Source organism: Diabrotica undecimpunctata, unplaced genomic scaffold (assembly GCF_040954645.1).
Source record: "Diabrotica undecimpunctata isolate CICGRU unplaced genomic scaffold, icDiaUnde3 ctg00001032.1, whole genome shotgun sequence".
Taxonomy (NCBI): Eukaryota; Metazoa; Arthropoda; class Insecta; order Coleoptera; family Chrysomelidae; genus Diabrotica; species Diabrotica undecimpunctata.
In genome coordinates this window covers 7,266-31,394 of record NW_027312256.1, presented here as the reverse complement: position 1 = coordinate 31,394, position 24,129 = coordinate 7,266, and the positions used below count along the sequence as shown (strand labels likewise).

Below are 24,129 nucleotides of genomic sequence, written 5' to 3'. Positions count from 1 at the left end.
AGTGGAAAACTTTCACATTTTTTTTTTGTTAATATTACATATTCTATGTGTGTTTTTTTAATTTATTATTATTCTGTTTAATCAATAGTTTTCATTACGTTATAAAATATTTTCTATAATTAGGAAATTCAAAAATGTTGTTTGATGCATTAAAACTTCTAAAATTTACGCTGCGCTTTTATTTTTGTTCTCTAAAATTTAATTTTCTTATCAATCTAACGTTGGGCCAACTGATATGGGAAGGGCCTCGTATATCAGTCCATGGTGTCGAAAATATCTATCAATTCCAGAAATAATACTTACTTATAATCACTACTTACCGATTTTGACTTTGCTGAGAACGTAAATGACCTCTCCGGCAAAAAGTTCTGTAATTCCTTCACAAACTCTCGGTGACTGGAGTTTTAAATTGACGCAGAACTGATAGATAGTTTTTTTAATTTCTTTTCAGACTTGCCGATTCTAGTGTAGTGCTGAAGTAAACCTGCTCCTAAAAAGTTAAAATGTTCAGTAATGTAAATAAAAATGATCTGTTAAAATAATAATAACTGGAGAGAAGAATGGTGACTTTAAAGATTGTAGCTCAATTTGGTTAATGATTTGTTAATTTGATTAAATTAAAACAGTAATTAAGAAGTGTATATGTTTTAAAACAAATTTCTATAACTACTAAAACTGTAACTATTAAAAAACATTTTACCTGCTTTACATGCTGTACAAGAAACCTTTGACATAACCGAATTTTCAATTTCAAATGCAACTTGTTTCAAATTTAACAATTTCAATGCTTATCAAAGAATTGCGGCAAATGCGAGGATTTCTCTTGATCGTATTCCCACAGCAATCGGGCCTAAAATAGACAGTAAAAATATGTTATTTGAATTGGTGAAATAAATGATACATAAATAATAATAAATTATCAAAAACTATGACATTTGACACCTATATTATTAGCATGCGAGTAAAAAATGAGTTTAGCAAAATATTGGACGTCGTGTCTTCTCAAAATATTTCCTACTTAGTCTAATTACTTTTGAGACATAATAATATTATACATGTTTACTAGATACACATAAAAATTTATAATTTTGTTTCCAGATATTCTTTAGCAGATTCGAATAAAATTTTATAATATTGTTATATAATATGCGTAAAGAAGAAATTACGTTAATTTTTCAATATCCCATAGATTGCGCCACTTAAAATATTGGTCCATTAAGCTTTTAAAGGGCATATTGTTTTTTCTTTTAGATAATTTAATTTTTTTATCTTTGTAACATGATAAAAACAGATCCATAAACACAAGAAGAGAACATGTTTTGCGAAATACCTTTCCAAATATTCATTTGTGAGATGGCTACTATAGGAGCCGATAACCGCTCTGATTAATAAATATCAGCTTATACTGCTACTATTTGAAAGCAAGGTTCTTAGAATGATATTTGGACCCCAAAGAGATGAATTGACAGGAGAGTGGAGAAGGCACCGCAACGCTGATTTGGTGACTCTCTATGGTACTGAAAATATCGTCAGACAAATAAAACCTAACCGAATAAGATGAGCAGGTCATGTGGTAAGTTCAAAGGAAGGCAAAGTGCTAAAGACAATGTTTATTGAGAGACCAGACGGTAGAAGATCAGTAGGCCGTCTCAAAAAAAGATGGAAGGATGATGTTGAAGCTGATTTATCAAGGATTGGGGTACAACAATGGAAATGGAAGCGCAAGATCGTAGAAGATGGGAGACTATAGTGGAATATTCACCCCGAGTTGTAAAGCCCGTCCAGAAGAAGTTTGCTGGCTTATATTTTTGCCACTTCTGTATTTATTTATATTATAAAGTTTACTAAGAAAAGCATGTAAAGCCAGAATAAAAAAGGATAAACATGTTAAAGTCTATACAAAATTACATACTACACAGTATTTTCAAATGTTTTGGGGTTTTTAAACATTTTTTATTATGGTTTTAGGTGGAAAAAACGTATGAAAGAATGCTGGACTATCTCGAAAGAGAAAAAGGTAAAAGGGAAGATGTCCTCGCTTTCGATTAACTTAAAGGATCATGTCAAATTCGCAAAAGTAATGGAGAAATGAAGAGATAGGCACAGAAAGAATAAATTAGAGAATCAAAGAAAGAAAACACTAACGACTTGGACAGCGACTACTAAAGAAAATCCTAAGCTACATTTCTAGAGAAAGAAGGAAAGATGAAGACTTCCATCATCATATAAAAACAAGAGGAATAAGAAGAAAGTTCTCTTCTTTCTTCCATGATGAAGATCTTTCTCTTTTTGTTCCTGCTTTCTAAATGCACGTTTCTATTTTCTTTTGATGTTATTCTTGTTTTTCAGGAGACAGTCCGGAAGACTGAAGACTGAAGAAAAATGAAGACTGAAATCTGGAAAGATTTAGATGGCGTATGACTCAAAGGAAAAAAGGAGAAAGTTCACTTCTTTCTTAAATTATGATGGAGATCTGATTCTTCTTTGTCTCGAAACATACGTTAGCATTTTCTTTAGTCATCGCTCTTGATTTTCGGAAAGAAAGCCAGGATGAGCCAGACGGCATTTTCTTCTTTACGTGCCTTGTCTGTATTCAGACATTGGCCGTCATCATATTTACAATTTCATGAACCTTTCTCTAGTGGCTGCTGCCCAAAATAATTCTTCTACTGTGGACCCACACCTTTGCGTAATATAACGCGTCATCAAAGTTTCTTTCGACCAATCCAACTCTTTCTCTCTACTTTCCTTATATTATAAGGCGAATGAGATGGTAATTAGATCCTCCAATTATATGGAGAGACATACGTATTCTATTTTTCTTCTCTTTATGATGGTTATGGACAGGCGTTCTGAATTCATCATTTAAGAATATCTTCATTGGAAATGTGCGAAACCCAAGATATTTTTAGGATCCGTGATAGCACCACATTTCGAATGCTGTTAATTTGTTTAGCATTGCGGTTTTTAATGTCCATGACTCACAACCATGTAATAGGATAGACCACACTTAACATTTCAGGACTTTCTTGCGAATATGCATTGACGGATTTCTGTTACATAAAACAGGTTTCCAGGTCATAAAAGCCTTACGTGATATTTTGATCCTGCGTATTATCTCTTTATCAGAGTCACAATTTACAGTTAACTAGTTGCCAAGTTGTTTAAATAAGTTTACACGTTCTATCTTCTTCTATGCAGAGCTTGATCTATATTAATCTTTCCTACTTCTATTTACTTTGTCTTTGAAATGTTTAATTTAAAGCGTCTCGGATAATTTGCTTCAATGATGTGAATGACAGTATCGTCAGCGTATCTGATATTGCTTATTACTTCTCCATCTAGTCTTGCTTCCTCTTTTATATCATCCAAAGGCTGCTTAAAGATTTCTTTAGAGCATAGATTTAAAAAACTGGGCAACAAAACACAATCCTGTCGTCACAACAAAATGGTTTGTGAAAACAAATACAACGATCTTCAATTAAGATAGAGGCTACTCACTTAATTGTAATATAAGTATTTAGCACTTTTATATCGTAGTGGTCAAGTCCTGCTGCAAGATAAAATAACAAATTCACTGAAGACCTTCTCTGATTGGTCCAGTAATCAGTCGCTCCTGTTCAATCTTCACAAAACTAATTTTGTGTCTCGTGCAAGTTCTACTAAATCTGATCCAAGTATTGCCATTAATGGTGGTGATGAGAGTATTTTAAATTGTAGTGAAGTGAAGTTTTGGGAGTGACTTTCGACTGTCATTTATCTTTTAAGACTCATTGTTGGGATGGTATGTAAAAAACTCAACTCCAAGTGTTATCAATTGCGAATTTGAGTAGAATATTTATTCAGCGCCATCTTCGCCACCAGTACAGTCGACAATGAGTTATGGTATAACTGTCTGGGGTAGCTCCTAGTATAAAGGGACGTTTTCAAGGCCCAAAAGCGTATTGTCAGATGTATGGCAGGTGTTCCCCATGGTTGGTATTGTAAAAGCCTTATTTTAAAAATCAAGTTAAAAAGTACCTAGTTCCATAGGTCTTTATACACTAGGTGAATTTTACGAGAGTGTATCTGTGAATGCCCAAGCTGCAACACAATAACCAAAATTAATATTATTTAAATTATTGTCTTACGTTGTTGTATCTATATTGAACGCTTTGTATATATTCTAATGTTTGAAAGATTTTTAATGTATTGTTCCATTTTTTTGTAATGTCTAAATTAACTATCTATCTACAGGACTTCTATATATGTGCAATGACAAATATTACACATAAAACTTGAAAAGAGATGAACTGGAGAAACAAAAAAATATTATATAGCATAAACTAATGAAAAAGGGAGATTGCAGATGAAATAGAATGGGATTAAAAAACATGCGTTTACAATATCGATAATCACAGCACCACAGATAGAGACTGGTAAAAGCTACAAGGGCATGAATCTCACAGATATAATTGATATTGATTGTGTATAATTTGAATTAATCAAGATGTATTGGGAGAATAACTGCTACTGAGCAATAATAAATTTTGTAAAAGTTGGTAAATTGATTTTCGATCTAGTTTCTTAAATAAAAACATACTTAAAAATTTTTAAAATGGCAATCAAAAATAATACATACTTACACTGCCATTGCCCGGTGGTGGAAGAGTATGATTCCGAACCGATGTTCGACAAAATGGGTACTTTACTATGTTCCAACTTGTAGTTCCAGTCATCTGTGAATGTTTCCTTTGATTCTGAGCTGGAGGAACTTATATCTTCTGCTGTTATTGTGTAAATGCCTTGAGATTCTTGAACCATCGGAAAGGCTTCAAAATATTGAATTAACAATGAAATAAAGTGGGATAATAAAATTAAATTTAACTGTATTAAAAACACCAAAACTATAGTATATAATAATAATTATAATAACAGCTACTCCGCTCACATCTTAATAGTAAAAATTTGTTTAAGGCATTAAACACCTACGCATTTTCCGTGCTTAGCTACTCATTTGGGATTATTAAGTGGACTAAAAACGGATAAGAAATCTTCAGCGAGAAGTACGAACACACCTCACAAAGGCACAAAAACACCATCCTCGAAGTGTAGTAGAAAGAACGACATTACCGCGGTATTTAGAGGACGTGGACTTGATATAAGCGAGCAATTAGAAAAACAGATTACTAATTTACGAACTTATTTTCAGGTGCAGGCGGAGACATCTACTCTTCATCGCGCGATTTGTGCAGTAGACGACACAGCACCGATCAAACTGAGGGAACAAGAAATGCGCATAAACCATCTTACTAAGAACGAAAAAATACGCATCTGATGGGTAAACCTCTGCACGGGCGACATCCGAATGAAGTCAGTCAAGACTATGTCGACAATATAGCGTCGAACTATTGGCTGACATCAGGAAAGATGTTTCCCTGAAACAGAAGGTTCATTACTTGCCATTCAGGATCAGGTTAAACTAACCAAAAAATTACCTGAAATATATCGTCAAATACCCTCAGGTCCAAAACGACAAATGCCGATATGGATGTCAAGCCAAGAAACTATCGAACATCTTACCGGGGGCTGCCAGGCATTTGCTGCAACTGAATATAAGGAACGGCATGACTCAGTAGGGAAGATCCTCCATCAAGAGATAGCTTTTAAACTGGAACTTCTACAAACAAACCATCTCCCATATTATCAATACGTTCCTGAGAGTATGCTTGAGAATGACAACTACAAGCTATACTGGATCGCACTGTGCTCACAGACCAAACTGTAGCCACACAATAGACCAGATCTCGTGCTAGTTAATAAACTAACAAGACAAACAACATTAATCGATGTGGCAATACCTAACAACAATAATCTGCGTGTTAAGTATAACGAAAAGATGGAGAAATACGAATAAGGAGACAATGGAGAATGGAAAGTACCCAGACGATACCTATTATTCTTTCTACCACTGGAGTCATCCCGAAGAACCTCCTAGAAAACATAAAAAAGCTGGGTCTAAATGAACATCTATATAAGATCATGCAGAAAGCTGTGCTACTTTCGACGTCAAGATGCGTGCGAAAATTTTTGGTAGATACACCGACGTACCAAGTCATCTAGGACTCGATAACATGGAAAGAGAAAAAGCATAACATATTATCTTTCCATGTATTTGCATTGCTGCTAGATCATTTATATAAATTCTAAACAGTAAAGGATCTAAAACAGTACCTTGAGGCACACCATACACAATGATTTTTTTCAGCACTTACTTTGATATTAATTTTGACAATTAGCAATCTATTTTTTAAATAACTTTGAAATAGTAAATACGGTATGCCTCGTATTCCAAGATCATTCAAAGCACCTAACAATTTTTGATGACTAACAGTGTCAAATGCCTTAGCTAGATTCCAAACATATCGCTAAAGTGGATGAGCCGTTATCTAGAATCTTATACTTACTTTAGGACCCCGTCTTAAAACCAAATTGGTTTGGAGACAGCAGATTAAACTTTGTAAGATACTAATTTACTCGTTCGGCTAAGGTCTTTTCAAAGATTTTTGCAAGGCTGGTAATAAGTGATATAAGACGATAATTTTGCACCAATTTTGTATCACCTTTTTTAAATATAGTATAATTACAACTTTTTTAAAATGGTCAGAACATATACCAATTTTAAATATTTTATTTATTAACAAGTTATCGGATCAACAACATAATTAGAAATTATCTTTAACAGATCGGCGGAAATGTTGTCTATGCCAGATTTTTTTGGTTTTAGGAAATGAATAATACTCTGAACTTCTGATTCGTTACGGGTTTTAGAAAAAACTTACTATGACATGTAATTTTTGGAGGATCAGGAGAAGAGAAATATTTTAATACCTTTAGCAAGCGTACACCATAGATTAGAAAAATAATTATTAAAATTATTGCTAATATTCTGACTATCAGTGATTACCTCACTATTTTGATTTAAAATGGAATTAATTTCACCTTTTGTGCTATTATTATCCAATTTTGTAATAACCATAGAAACTAAAAAAATCGCCCAAACGAATATAGAGAAAAAAGAAATATCTCACACCAGACAAATGGTGTAAGAACAAAAAGATAGTAGGTGCATGAATTGTGACAAGATTCAGAAGATAATAGCAAAGATAGTGCTGAACTATTTGCTTATCTTAAAGCAAAGGAAAATAGATCATTAGTTGAAATATACAAAAGAATATGGTACCTAAACACTTCGCCTAACTACATAGAAATAAGGGAAACCCAAGGGAAAAGAAGAATCAATAAACAAATAGATAACTAAATAAAACCAGCAAATGGAGAATATCTAAAACTCTCATAAAAAATAAAGCAGAAAAAAGCACCTGATCCAGACGAAATCTCTACGATCATTTATCAATGAATAGTCAGAGTATGGGAAATAGAAGAAATAACTTAAGACAAATTATAGAAAAAAAATGTCACAAATAAATAATTTTCGAATGTCTTTTTATGACTTTGTTGTTTATGCAATTATAAACATTAAGTAAAGTCAAAAAATATGGACTTACCTGAATAATAATTGAATTGGTATATCGTACATGCTGCCAGCAAAACAAATTTTAGCATAATCTGTAACAAAAAACGCAACTTTACAAATGTGTTAACAGTTTTATTAAAAATTAATATGTAAATATTATATATCAAGTTTCGTGGTTTTTACCAAATGTCTAGTACGCACAGGATGGTATTTGCAGACTTACACGACCGTTAAAAATAACGTTATTTACTGATAATTATTTATAAATGTTTTAATTAAATAATCATTTACAATGTAACTGTAATTTCTCACTTGAGGAGGTGTCAATCAAAATCAATCATGTCCACCTTAAGAAGTTTTAGGGAAATCGCAAAAAACGTATTAGTAAATAACCTTACATGAAAATCGATAAATTAGCATATATCATTTTATTTATTGAAATTAACTGACTCTTAGTAAATATTTCAAATCTGAAGGTATAAATAAACCTGTAAAATACATTTAAAAAAAGGACATGTTCTTATTTGATTGGACTTCATGGACGTTGATAGAAGGGGTTGATAAAAAAAACTCTTAGACTACTTAAAATATCTATTGTATTGTTACAAAAAATATCTTGAAAAATGGCTAACATTTACCAACGACTCTTTCCACAAAATATAAATGTTTTAAATGTGTAGTCCAATGTCAGGTTCTAGACAATCACAGGATTCGTCCACTTCGTCAGCATCAATTTCGTCGTCCTGGACTTCCACTATTATGGCTTATACCAAGATAAAAAGTCATGTTTCTGCCAGTCATCACCATACATTTTCACAAGTAACGTCTCCACGTCCTTCTTCGTAGCTGCTTTCACATATTGCTCAGTGGAAGTGACTCTACAGGAGTTGAGAACGGACCTTGCAGAATGCCAGTTTTTTTTTTTGAGGCTTGTTGTAGGTTTCAAAATCACTTTCAAACCTAAAATTCTGTGCCGATTTCACTTTGATACAGTAAGTTCTTGTCCATTGCGGTTGACACCTTTCTCTTTCCTTACAAAAATCCTCTTCTTTTCAGATATCATTTCAATGTTTTTAAATCGTGTAGCCAAACTTTTAGCATCAATCAATCCCCAATCCTCTCCAAGTTTCCGTACTTCTCCAACAGAACTATATACATTGTAGTACTCTTCCTTTGTGCAATGGTAGGCTGCTTCCTGAGTAACTTTTCAACCCTTCCGAACACCCGATCAGCGGGGAGGAAGCTATGCCCGCGAACAGGGTATGTTAGAACAATCTCCTCTAAAGCATTTTGCACTAATACTAAGTAATACACTAATGTGTGAACAACGGCATTGTTTTTGTTTTGACCGGCACACCCATCACAGAACAGATTCAGTCTTGGTACATTTGAAAAATTAGCGGAGTTCAAGAAATTTATAAGTGCAGATGAAACTTCGGTCGCCCCCTTCCTGCAAGTTCTTCAGTCCATACGTAAAATGTGGGGTTTTGTGCGTTTGATGCTACAATGCAAAAAGAGTAAAAACTTAATTGTCTTTTGTAGAACGCGTCTTGAATAGGAGTTTTGGGACGTGCTTGAATTTGCTGGAGATCAAAACAGAAAGTAACCTCATTTTCTTTGTTTTCCTTTAAGAGCCCATAAAAAGCATTAGCTCATAATCTGTGTATTCTTTTCTCCATCATAAATTGGTTGACCACTACCAAATCTTTCACAGCTTTAGCCTTCTCAATTTTCAGCTGAAGATCTATTTTATTGCATGTACTGCAAACGTCAGAAGCTGGTGATGAAAATCCGATATTTAATTCATTGAAAACTCTCCTAAACATAGATTTCCTAACTTTAAGATATCAAGTACAGAATCATTGTATATTAGCCACAACTTCTTAATGTTTAAGTCTGCACCAAGATAAATCCTTTTCGACTTTTTTCGATTATAGTGGCTTTCTTTTCCTCTTAAATTTCTCAAAAAAGGGCGGACTGATTCCTTGTTCGCACCAGATTTGTGACTCTTCCTATCGCCACCCCTCTGATCCTTAACAGCCTTTCCCTCTTTCACCTTTTTAGAAATATTAGTCAATCTTGTTCCCTTCACCATGATAATATGCATGAAAAGTTTCCTACACAGGTATAAACTTTACCGGTTGATGAAAGTATAGAATATTGTACACTAAAACTTTTAGCCTTTGATTTTTCAGAGGTAGGCCTAGGCCTTCGCCGCTTATGTTACGTTGATTATCCAACTGGCAATGGTGTTATCTTGCGTGTTTTTGTCAGGTATTTTGTAGAGGATATTTCGAACAAAAATAGCATCTATAGGCCTAACTAATGCACATTTCATACCTTTGTTCATGTGTTTACATGGAACAAACACACGACATCCCACTGGAGTACTGTATCGCTTAAGCTTGGCTCTAGTTTTTTTAATCCACAGTCTTTTTATTTTTACGAGATCCTTCATTGGCATCGCCCCACTCTCACTAAGTTTCTTCATCCATGGAAAATTTCAATTCTATTTAATAAAAACTACTATAATAATATTAAAATTAAACCACAGTGCAATACAAACTCAATACTCGCTATCGACATAACCTAAAGGGAAAACACAGACAATGTGTTGACATGGTCCAATCACGTGACCAAATCGGGGCACTCCTATTAGCTGAATGGACATGTGGTGGTATGATTGAAACCAACTGTGGACATGATTTCATTTGATTTGGGAACCTAATATTGTGAATTATTTTAAACAGGACATGATTTTTTTTTAACCGAAACCGAAAACACCATAGAATAGGATTCACTCTTTATATTATGAAACAGCTGCTAACTCATTTTTTGATTTTTATGGACATGATTGATTTTGATTGACACCTCCTCACTTTTTTTTTAAATCTGTACAAGTAACGATTTTCAGCACAATTGACAACACTGGAGTTGTCAACGCGACTATTTTATGAAGTCAGTTGCGTGCGAGCAGGATACCAGCTGCGGCAGCAAAACATCAAACGATCAAACACATCGAGAAGAGTTTTTGACAACATGATTAGACAACAAAATTTGTAAATATTTTTCCAAATAAGCCGACACCAGCTACGATCGATAATTCAGTCTATTGTACGTAATTTTTTTTAAAATTCTGTATCTGTGTCCGCTCCAAGAGGAGTTCGTAGATGTTCGTTAATGTTCAACGTTATACTGAAGTCATAAAAGTGGGAAACTACTGATAGTGGTAATGTTATGTAAATTATAGGGTTTCTATCGATAATTTCCCACTTCTACTAGTTTCATAGAAGAAGAGAGAGGACCGGGAAGAAGACGCATTTCCTGGCTTCAAAATTTACGAAAGTGGTATAACACGACTACCACTGAACTGTTCCGCGCTGCAATAAATAAAGTAAAGATAGCCGTGATGATCGCCAACATCCGGAACGGATAGGCACTTTAAGAAGAAGAAGACTAGTTTCATCTCTTTTTATTTTACAACATATTGTGTTTTCATCTTCTGAGTTATTTTACCGGGTCTTGACGCACTCATCGATGTATATATAATTTGCTTATTCTGTCTGTCTGTCAGTAATGAAAACCCCAGCGCCGGAATTACATCATCTCTCCGTGTTATTGGAGAGGGGATAAGGATTATATTAAGATAGAAAAAACAAAGAAGGCCAAAATCCACTAAAATCGTTCTCAAATTTTTTGAGACGAAGTGGAAATTGAAACGTCAATAAACTTTAACCTTATTTGCGGCTTATTCCCATTAAATAGTGGTCAACTTTTTGACAAGTTACCTGAGGCGGAGGTTTCAATATTTATTAATTAAATTCGAAACTACAAGTTTAGTATTTATTTAATTTATTCATCAAAATGAGCTTAAACACAATAAAATTAGTACAATTGAATAGGTATTTTCAATACTTTTCAACGAGGTATCACTTGCCATAAGGTCCCATTTAAAATTATCTGTCACAGTGGCGCTGTAACTTCATCTGTTACTATTAACTTGTTATGACTATAGTGTATTTTTATGTATGAGAGAGTAATAAAACAATAAATTATGTATGCAAATCCCTAAACTGTTGATACGGGTGACTTAATGAAAAACAGATATTTGTCAACAAGTTTACAGAAGTATATAGGAAACAATTTAAATTGAGTATGACCACCAGGTATAAAGGTTGGAGCAGAATAGAATACAATAGTTGTGAGGCTTACTAATCCCTAAATAAGGTTGCCAGTGTCGGAGTGATGGAGGTTAACAGGTACTAATGAAGTTGCAAGAAATGTAAGATGTTTATTTTATTGGTTATATATAACCAATAAAGTTTAATAAGTACCTACCTATTTGCAAAATAAAGTTTAATTTCTTTAGATAAAATAAAACGTTTTATTTTATCTATTTGCAAAATAAAGTTTAATTCTTTGCCTATTTGCAAAATAAAGTTTAATTCTTTAGATAAAATAAAACGTTTTATTTTATCTGAAATGGAGTGCATTCCACGAAGTAAGGGTTTCAACAATCAAACATTTAATTCTTTAATTCCAGGAATCTACGACAGTAATTGACTAGATAATTACCTTCTAAACTTATTCCACAGAAAATGTGATAGTGGGTTTTTCCATTTTGTATATAGGAAGGTCCAAGTGGCGTATTCAAAATTCTTAACAGTTCACTAAAAGTAGGTACTTCAGTTTCAAGGTGCAGTTTATTGTGTATACTAGTGTTATGGAAAATTTGGAAGTGCCGTGTTACGCCGAAAAATTGGTCCTCTACAGTTAATGAAAAAACATTAATATTTAATTGTTTTTAAATCATTTACAGACAAACGTTTATGTGAAAGTGTTGATGAACCGTTGAGTTAGTTAGCAGTACACTTGGTGTTGGGAAATCTACGATTTACAGAGTTATTAAAGAAGAGAAATGTGGTAGTTTTCAATGCCACGTAATGCTCCAGGGAAACCAAAATTTCAAATAGAATATCATTTTAAAGAAGGACTTCGACGGAAAGTGCATGAATTCTTCTTTAGACAAGAATGTCCAACATTGGATAAGTTCTTGTCTCAGTTCGAGATGATAAGGATTACCCAGAAATGAGTCGAAGTACGTTATGGAAATTTTTAAAAGAAATAGGCTTCCGCTGGAAAAAGAATCCCAGAAAGTCTATTTTATTAGAAAGAAGCGATATTGTCATATGGAGAAGACATTTTCTAAGAACCATAAGGAAATGAGAAACCAAAAAAGAAAAATATTTTATCTTGATGAAACATGTTTCAACGAGGGTCATACACCAAATAAATTTTGGCAGGATGAAACTGTTACAAGTCAAAGGCACGCTTTTGTAAATAACTTATCTACTGGTTTAAACCCACTATCAGGAAAGGGACGCAGGCTGATAATAGTACACATTGGCAGTTTAGACGGTTTTGTTGAAGGTGGTTTATTAACTTTTAAATCAACTCGTACCGGTGACTACCATGAAGACATGAACGCTGATGTCTTTCAAGAATGGGTTCGAACAAATGATAGATCTTCTTCCTAAGAACTGTGTAATAGTAATGGATAATGCAAGTTATCACTCCAGACTTATAGAAGGACTGCCCACAACCAAGTGGTTAAAAAAAGACTTGCAGAATTGGCTGAGTTCAAAAAATATTACGTACCGTCCCGGATCTATAAGAAAGGACCTTTATTCGTTGTGTGCCCTTCATAAAGAAAAATTTAAAAAATACGAAATTGATGAAATTGACAAAAATCGTGGAATGGCAGTACTTAGATCCCCACCATATCATTGTGAATTAAACCCGATTGAACTGGTATGGGCACAGATAAAGAGTGAAGTTTCAAGAAAAAATACCACTTTTAAAATTCATGATGTTAAACAGTTGTTTTTGGAGGCCGTAAATAATGTAAAACCTGAAAACTGGGAAAAGGCAGTAAATCACACTATTAAAGAAGAGGAAAAAATGTGGAAGCTGGACAATATTACTGATAAAATGATCGAGCCAGTTATTATAAATCTTGGTTCTGAAAGTTCATCTTCTGAATCTGATTTGGATTTGTAACAAGTAGCTGTAAGTTTTATATTAATATTTTTATTCATCTATTAAACATACCTTAGACGGTTTTAAAAACTCTTTTTCTCTTTTGTAATTTTTAAAAATTAAAAAAAATGTGAATTTTTTAAAACCCTTTTTAATGTAGGCCAGTCAGTTCTAATATAGTGTGTGATAAAAGAGGTCACTTTTGTTTACATACACATAACACTTTATAACACTGAAATAATTCATTTATTTTTTACAATTATTCAAAGTAATTTTTCAATTAATCTTGAGCACGCCCATGGAGTGGTCGGAGCTACCAGTTAAAATTATGCTAATTACTCTCTCGTTCATAAAAATAAACTATAGTTAAGGAGCCTACGTCTGTTTATCATCTCCCTCCAAATTTCACTATTATAAGTATGACCGTTCAACAGATACGAGGGGGGGAACGGACTTTTGACTAGCACTGTAGTAAGATATAAAAAAAACAAACAAGGCAACAACCAAAAGGGCAGTATCTTCATTATTAATGAACGTATAGCAACATACGAGATATCATAGGGCACTATGAGACTATAATCTAAATTATTATTATAGAAACAATTAATGAACACGGATCACAGGAAATAAACAATAGTATCATAGGAAACAACTTTTTGCCCTCCAAAACCTTATAAAATCGAAACAACTAACAAGACTTACGAAGATACAGTTCTATAAAACAATCATACGACCCGTTGTGATGCATGGAAGCGAAACTTACACGATAACAAAGGCAAACGAAGAGAGACTGTGTTTGGGAAAGAAAAATCTTAAGGAAGATCTTTGGCCCTGTGTTGGATGAAGCATCAGGACAATATAGGATAAGAAGTAACAAAGACCTCGAAGAACTTTACCCAGATGCCATCACCATACAAGAAATAAAGTCCAGAAGACTCCAATGGGCAGGACACCTCAGAAGACATTCTAACGAACGAACAGTAAGACTGGTGTGGGAGGAAGTACCAACTGGAAGGAGACGGCGCGGACGCCCTCGTCTCTGGTGGCGAGATAATATAGCAGGAGACCTAAGCACTATGGCGTGGAGAATTGGATGGAAGTTGCTCAAGACAGAAAACAATGGAGGCATGTTGTCTAGTAGGCTAAAACCCACGAAGGGTTGTAACGCCACGGAGTAAGTAAGTAATTAAAACAATTTGAGATCTACCAGACTCGCAGATGTTATTTTTTTGTAGATCTATTATTAATATTCCAAAGTGCGAGTACAGTTCCGAACGAGCGACACTCCTGGTGCGAGTTAAGCGCATCATCTGGGTGAATTTCAAATTACTGTATTATGCTGAAAACTGCATCAAAATGAGTTTAGTAAAGCTCAAAATACTCGTTTTTCATTGTACTGTAGTCCTCTTTAACATGATACTAAATTTTTTGGTCTCATACCACCGAAAAATCGTTATAAACAAATTCAATTGTTTTTACACCTAAGTTGTATACTTCAAATTTATACTACTTTGTCAAAAATTGATCAAATTTAATTTTCAAAATTCCTTTTTAAAGCTTATAATCATAGCTCTAAAATAAAGTGCTTTAAATCGTTTTACGTTGAGCAAAAACAAAACTATAAGTAAAAATGTCTATTATAGTCGATCATTTGTTATTTTTTAATAATAAATTTGCAATATCTCGGCTTCTAATGGACCGATTTTAATTTTCAATGTGTTTAAAGTCTAAAAACTAACTAAAAAGTCAATTGTAAAATCCCAATGGAGCTCAATAGGCCACGAAACTTCCCTTTGCCCATAGACTATTAGTCGACGAATTAATATATCAACTTTAATGTCCCCAATGATTCAAAGAGACATGCAGTTTCGTGTAACAAATTAAAATATTTACATAGACATTTCATTTTCTCTCTCGATGCAACAAAAGTAAAGAAGAAAAGTTATACATACTTTCTTTTTATTATTATAACGTACCTCTGCCTGCGGGCTGCATTCCGTAGGCAAATACTAATAAACCGTCATTGTTCGCATTATTATAAAACGTAATTTATGATTTCTCTACTGTCAATTATTTTACTTTTTACTTTATTAATTACAACGAGAAGAAATTTCGGTTGATTTGTTTCGTTTTTGCTTCGCACTACATGAGTGAAACTGTTTCCGGAAATATAAAAAATTACTGCTAATTATGCTAAAATCTAATAACACTTTTAACACGCTATGTTTAAAAGAAAAGTTTAATTGCGTCTATTTTTCTTTTATTAATACCGTTGTCATTGATTAACTAAAAGTCATTGTCGTCATATATAGGGGGTGTCCGGGAGACTTGCTGAGGTGGAAGAGTTAAACCGCCCTTTAAAACTCAACTTACATTTCGCGCTAACAAAACCACAGCATAAGGACATATTTATGTCTACGCTTTGACGAAACGTCAAGACGGTCATTGATAGTGGGCGGAAAGACAATATCAAGCATCATCATCAGTTGGCGCTACAGCCCTTCGTGAGCCTTGGCCCGCTTCAAAAATTCTTCCATCCTTCCCTATCGAGGGTCTGTCTTCTCCAGCCCCTCACTCCAATCTCCCTCAGATCTTCCTGTACATCGTCCAGATATCTGAGTTTAGGTCGCCCCCTTCTTCTTCTTCCGACCGGCCTGTTTAGCATAGTTATTTTAGTGGGATCACTCTCATCCATCCGTATAACGTTGCCCACCCACCTTAGGCGGTTTATTTTGATGGTCTTCACAATATCTGCATCACCAAAAAGTCTATAGAGTTCAAAGTTATATCGCCTTCTCCACAGACCCTGTTCGTTTACTCCGCCATATATGGTCCTCAATACTTTTCTTTCAAAGACTCGCAGTAACTCTTTATCTCGGGTCGTCATTGACCCTGTTTCCGATCCGTATGTGAGCACTGGGCGTATTATTGTTTTATAAAGTTTGCACTTTGTTGCTATTGACATACTTCTCGCTCTTAGTTGAGGACCCAGGCCAAAATAACAGCGGTTAGCTTTTTTTTATCTCGTTGGATGTGTTATTTTTGTAGTCTACCAGTGATCCTAAGTAGCAGAATTCTTCTACCATTTCTATCGTTTCGTGTTGCACCTCTAAGTTATTTTGTTGAACTCTTGATATGGCCGGCATATATTTAGTTTTCTGGATGTTAATCAGAAGTCCGATGTTTTCTGCAGCATTCTTGATACGTGTGAAAGCCTCCACTGCTTCATTTTGGGTTCTTCCAATTATGACGATATCATCAGCGTATGCCATTATTTGTATACTACGGGTATATATCGTACCTTTTAAGTTTATTCCCGAATCTCTCATAACTTTTTCTAACGCTAGGTTGAACAGCGTGCATGATAGCGCATCTCCCTGGCGCAGTCCTCTGTTGGTTTTAAATGGTTTTGAAACATCCCCTTGTACGCGCACTTTACATTCAACTTTCATCATTGTCATTTTAATTAATTCTACCAATCCTTTTGGTATTCCTAATTCGATCATCGCCGAATATAATTGGGACCTGTCAATAGTATCGTACGCTGCCTTAAAGTCTACGAAGATGTAATGGCAGTCTATGTCGTACTCCGTCGTTTTTTCTAATATTTGTCTGATGGATGATATGTGGTCAATGGTAGATTTATTTTTCAAGAAGCCTCTTTGATAGGATCCTATTATATTGTCAGTATACCGTGCCAGTCGTTCGTTAAGTATCAGGGACACAATTTTATATGCTGTATTAAGAAGGGAAATCCCTCTAAAGTTGGAACATTCAAGAACGTTTCCTTTTTTGTCTATGGGGCATATAATTCCAGTATTCCAATCTTCTGGTAACGCGCGTTCTTGCCATACCTCTATTAGTAGTTTGTGAAGGAGGGTTACAAATGTTTGACCGCCACATTTAAATATTTCTGCGGGTAGGTTGTCTGCTCCGGGTAACTTGTTTCTGGCTATAGATTGAATTGAACAGCGCCGAACAAGAGAACAAGCACACCGTTATTTTTTACAATTACTGTTTGTTTGGCTGTCAGGTTCGGAAAAGTATTTTTGTTACAGAGGAGTAAATTTTCTTAATTTTTGTAGTTTTGAAATTGCGACGGTGTTCATAGAGATTCGTATTGTGTGTTATTACCATTGTATTGCTTGATTATTGTAATTTGATGTGTGCTAATTGTTTCTTTTCTAAGATTGCTTGTTTTTCTATAAGTAAAATTTAATGTCGAAGTAGTGTATGCGGTAGAATTGACACATGGCGGGTGCGGGAGATATTCTCAGTGGTTCATGTATCCCTCTATAGTGTTTATAAGAACATATTTGGAGTTTTATTTTATAGGTGTAGAAATTTTAAACGTTTTGACTACATTTAAAACAATTCAGAAACCTTAATACGCGAATCCAAGTTGCATTTTTTACCGACTTCGATACATACATACGTTTGTAATTTAATTGAAACTGCAACATGCTCGACGAGGTCGTCAGCCTGGCAAGACCAAAATATTGACAATAGCCCCCGAGAAGGAAAACAACGGTGAATGTCTGTCAAAAACTTTAAATAACAGTTTATCCCTAATCAGGACATATTCGATGACTCCAAATGAATAAAAAAGAAGCTAAAAGAAATTTAATCCAATGTTGCGAAGAATAAGGAAATAAAAAAACGAAAGATGAATAAGAAAATAGTTTTTGAGAGTAGCGACACTGGATTAGAAAATGAAAATGATACTAATAAAACTAACAAGAAAGTTCAAGAAGACCCTAATTGAAAGAAAATAATAAAAACTAAACAAAATCCTAAATAAAAGATGTAGATGTGTGTAAAGACGATGATGTTTCGTACGCTGATAGTTACAATACAAGTAATTTTGGAGAAAATCCGGACTTGAATGATCGTTGGTATTGTTTTGTTTGTCATGAATGTGACCAGAATTAGATTTTGAATGTGTATTGAAGAAAATGGGGGTCATTTTGAACATTTATTGTAATATCATATTTATAGAGGTTATAGACATTTTTTGTACTTGGTAATTCATTTAAGCCGTTTATTTAGTTGCACGTAATTTTTTAAAGGTTAATGAAAAGGGCCGTAACTCAATAAAAACTGTTTTTTTGAAAAAAGTGATGAGGCAAAAAAGTTTTAAAAATAATGTGTTAAACTAATGATGCCACAAAATACATTTGATTTGAACGTAATCAAAAGTTTGTGGGGATTTAGGGCTGCACACCCCCCTTAAAATTCTGTGCGCTTAGATTTTGTTGTTTCTTTTGTATGAAAAATGCTTTCAGAACAAGAAAGTAACGTGTCCATTTTTATTACAAAATGTCAAGAAATTTAGGAGATAATGCAAAAAAACAATTTTTATTTTGTAACTTCCAAGGGCTGTAACTTTTTTTGTGTACACTTTTGTACTAAAGTAAGTTGGATTCAATCAATTTATTTTTGACCCCGGAATGCGTGACTTACTTTATGACATACCTTTTTGAAACACCCTGTATGATGCGTCTCTGTCGCACTTTTTTGCAAAATTTTGTAATTTATAATTAACATAGTAGATTTTGAAATTTATTGTGCACTATTGTTACAAAATTTTAATAAATGTCAATATTTGTTGAAATTTTTCGCGTAAGTACATATAATATGTATAAGTGCGATAGATAGAATCCATTGATACAATGTGTTCTTTTATTTAATTTGATGGTTTTTCTAATTCTTCTTGTAAATTATAGAAAGATTCGTTTTATATTTTAATTTAAATACACATTTGAAGATTTAATTTATAAATAATATTATACAGGGTGAGTCATGAGGAACTTTACATACTTCTACCATATGTAGAGTCCCTCAGGGAGCATATCATGTGGCCACTAAAAAATGTCAACTCCTCTTCTTTATTAATTAACAGGGTGATTTGTGTAATTGACCATTTATTTCATTTTACTGTAGTGTTTATACGGCTCATTTGATTTTTTAAATTTTTGCATGATATAGTACACTACTATCAAGCATTCGACTGGTATTAGCTAAACTAAAAAATTCCAGGACTGGCTTAGGAAAAATTAATTTAGGGATTCGTATTAAATATTACACCCTGTATATATTTTTTTTAAAATGCAATAAGTGATTTTCAAACTACATAAATAGCCAATGAAAACGACATATGCGACAATGTTGTCGCACTTTTATTAAATTTTTAGTGAACGATCAAATCTTACCAAAAATAGAACAACCATAATGAAGTATCAAATTATAAGGTATTAATTTAAACAAATGTTATAAATTTCAAACATTTTAATTAAAATGAGTTCCTACAACATAATCTAATACGTAGAAAATTAACATCTTTACTGTCACTTTGTATTATCTCTACGATAGAATCAATTGTTTTTCAATTTTAAATTTTTTACTCATAGATCGTATTGGGGCATTATTTTCGATAAATAATAAATTAAATTGATTAAAAAGTCAAACCTCTTGTATGTGTTAGTTTTTGTTGATTGTAAATGATTAAAATTTTATGTCAAATAATAATACATTGCATCAACTGTACTAAATAAAAATAAATCTAAAATAGTTTAAAATGAAGGTTGGCGTTGACCGTTTGACGTTTCTTAATATTTTATACCCATTGTCATTATTGTCATTATCAATTGTTATTTATGTGTAAAAGAATACATATTTCTTCTGTCATATCTACGTTAAGTACATTGTGTTAGTTTTGGTAGAGCTTTTGTTACTTTCGTTCAAAATGCCACATCAGTTTTTGACCACAGAATATGCAGACATAATATTTGTTTATGGATTCTGTAATGGGAATGGTAGGGCTGCTAGTAGAGAATATCGCAGGAGATTTCCTAATCGTCGAACTCCCAGTCATCCAACATTTGGGTCAGTTTTAAATTATTTGCGAGAAAATGGCACTTTTCCTAGTGGAACAACAGAACGACATGTAGATGAAGATGACATTATGGACGCCGTTACTATGAACCCTACAATAAGCACTAGACAAGTAAGTCGAGAACTCAATGTTACTCAATCAAAAGTAAGTAGAGTCTTACAAAAAAATAATCTATACCCATATCACATTCAAATGGTTCAGCGACTACATGCTGGAGATGAGATCGATAGGTTGGAATTTTGTAGATGGATTAACAATAATCGACCAACGCTATACAGGACACTATTTACAGATGAAGCCCAATTTACCAGAGACGGGATAAATAATTCACGAAATTCACATGTGTGGGCAGAAGAAAATCCCCATGCTATTCGAGAACGTCGTTCTCAGTTAAGGTTTTCGGTTAACGTGTGGATTGGTGTCATAAATAACCAATTAGTAGGTCCTCACTTTTTTGATGGTCCTTTAACAGGGCAGGTCTATTTGAACTTTCTACAAAATATTTTGCCGAATTTGCTTGCCAACGCGAACGTTGCTCTCCGAGGGATGTATTTTCAGCATGATGGGGCACCCCCACACTTTTTACTGGCAGTGAGACAACATCTCAATAATGTTTATGGCAACAGGTGGATAGGACGTGCAGGTCCTATTTCGTGGCCTTCAAGATCCCCTGATTTCAATCCCGTTGATTACCATATTTTGGGACGATTGAAGCAACTAGTTTACGCAGTGAATATTAATAACCGACAACAATTAATTGATAGAATTATACATTGTTGTAATACTATTAGAAACGATCCCCAGAGTATCCGTAATTCAATACGTCAATTAACAATTCGGCAACAAAAATGTGTACAGGCTGCAGGGTTCCATTTCGAAAATCTATTTTGAATTATATTTATTTTGTTACCATTATTGTATCTTTTCCAGTTCTAATTTATGGGTTTATCATAACTATGTACATATTTTTAGTTTTTTTTTTTTTTAATTGTTCTTCGTTATTGTTAGTAGTTACTGTTTTTTGTTGTGCAGTGACTCAGTTTATCATTTCAATTAAAATGTTTGAAATTTATAAAATTTGTTTAAATTAATTACCTTATAATTTGATACTTCATTATGGTTGTTCTATTTTTGGTAAGATTTGATCGTTCACTAAAAATTTAATAAAAGTGCGACAACATTGTCGCATATGTCGTTTTCATTGGCTATTTATTTAGTTTGAAAATCACTTATTGCATTTTAAAAAAAATATATATACAGGGTGTAATATTTAATACGAATCCCTAAATTAATTTTTCCAAAGCCAGTCCTGGAATTTTTTAGTTTAGCTAATACCAGTCGAATGCTTGATAGTAGTGTACTGTATCATGCAAAAATTAAAAAAATCAAATGAGCCGTATAAACACTACAGTAAAATGAAATAAATGGTCAATTACACAAATCACCCTGTTAATTAATAAAGAAGAGGAGTTGACATTTTTTAGTGGCCACATGATATGCTCCCTGAGGGACTCTACATATGGTAGAAGTATGTAAAGTTCCTCATGACTCACCCTGTATATTTATATAAATAATATACATTAATTATTAAGAATTAAATAGTTAAATCCGTAAAATAGTTTCGAAACACAATTCAGATTTCTGCCTTAATCTGAGCCTTCTAAAAATTGCAAGGCAAAGCAGACGTTGATAAAGATGTTAATAGAGACATGCGTCTCACTTGTGTTTCGAAACTATTTTACGGATTTATTATCAGATGTCGCTATTGTGTCCGCTTCGAAGCCATTTTAGTGTTGCTTCTTAAAGACAGGAAAGATTTATTTTTCATGTTGAGAACGCCTATTAATATCTGTTCTGATGAGCCTTATTAAGGCGAAATACGTATAAACAGATACATAGACGCTTTGTACGTGAAATCAAATCTTGACTGTTTTTTTCATTTTATTTGGATCTACTCTGTATGAGTACAAGAAACCAATTCGCTAACGATTTCTGCTTAGTTGAGGAGACATGTCGTGGAATGCAAATTTTAGATTCCCCATGTCTCTATTAACATCTTTATCAACGTCTGCTTTGCCTTGCAATTTTTAGAAGGCTCAGATTAAGGCAGAAATCTGAATTGTGTTTCGAAACTATTTTACGGATTTATTATCAAATGTCGCTATTGCGTCCGTTTCGAAGTCATTTTAGTGTTGCTTCTTAAAGACAGGAAAGATTTATTTTTTACGTTGAGAACGCCTATCAATAGCTGTTCTGATGAGCCTTATTAAGGCGAAATACGTATAAACAGATACATAGACGCTTTGTACGTAAAATCAAATCTTGACTGTCTTTTTCATTTTAAATTAAATAGTTCTTACGAAATAATAAGATTCCATAACTTTTTATGGACAAAATTAATTCAGTTATTTTTCTGTGATTTTTCGATTTTCCTGGAGGGTGAAAGTAGTCCAATTCTTATTGTTTTCTCGAGCTACAAAGAGCTATAATTTTTCCAGCGCGTTTCAATTTGAAGATTCGTTCTGAAAAAAAGGAGCTCGAAAAGTTCTCCCCTCCACTTTTCCGTGGCGATATTTTACGAGTACCATCACTTTAAATGTTGTAACTTTTTACACCTTCTCTGTATATGTCATCAATAAATTGGATCATAAAATCCAGATCTTCTTTTAATCAGTTCAATTTTCAGCTCTTAATGTTAATAGACAATGGAAATATGATTTTAAGAAAAAAAATGTTTAGTTCCTATTGGTTATAGAACGTTTTTTTAAGATTGTGTTTGTTACCATATTTTCAGTGAACCCACTTACAATCACGTGACATAAAAAATATCAAAGTTATTATAAATGTTTATAATCTAAAAAGTCAGCCCCTTTTCAAACGGTTTTTTTAATAACAAATTTAATAAAATTGAAGTTAAATGCTAAAAGACTGCTAAATACCTCTAGAGTTACTGTTTGGGCAAGGACAGTTGTTTAAATAATCGCTCAATGAGATAAATAAATTAAATAAACTATTAGGTCAATCTGTATTAAATATTATTATTCAAAAAACAAAGTTATTAACATTTATAAATTACTGCAAAAATAAGGGTTTTTTAGGGTTTTTTCAAAATTTAGTTTTGAAACTCTCAAATTAAAAATTTTTAATATCTGCAACTTTTATTTGAGTTGATTATTAATTTACATAGTTACACAAAAGATATAGGACAATTACTGCTACCATGATCGATAAATTTTTATATTTATTAATATAAAATATTAATAATATATTATCAAAGATCATTAGCCTGGCAATCATTAACAAACTTGTAAAGGTTAGATTGTTGTTTTATAACCACTAACTACCTTAATGAATGTTTAACAAGAATTAACCACAATTGGAAAATTTGAATTACTTTTTTTGAGGACACCTAGTGGATCCCGAGAAAATGGATGTTTTAAAATATCTTATCAATTTGGTAAACAGATGTTCGTTTAATAAATTGCAATCCAAATTACTAAAATGCCAAAACCAAATTTAAAAATATCCTTATTTTATATTTTGAAAATATTCCCCTTTTTGAAATGAAGACCCCAACAATTATAGAGGTATAAATCTACTGAACATCGCATTTAAGCTTACCACAAAAGTCCTAACCAAGAAAATCAATAAACTAACAACTTTATCAGATGAACAACAA

The 24,129-nt window shown here is 33.2% G+C and overlaps 1 long non-coding RNA gene across 1 annotated transcript; it reads right to left on the bottom strand.

The window, feature by feature from the left end:
- Positions 1-324: 324 nt before the first annotated feature.
- On the bottom strand, positions 325-4,811 carry LOC140431588 (uncharacterized). The gene is made up of 3 exons (XR_011949704.1): positions 4,626-4,811; positions 701-850; positions 325-490 (listed from the first exon to the last, which is right to left on the bottom strand). It is a non-coding gene; the product is annotated as an uncharacterized lncRNA (long non-coding RNA).
- Between the last annotated feature and the right edge of the window lie 19,318 nt (positions 4,812-24,129).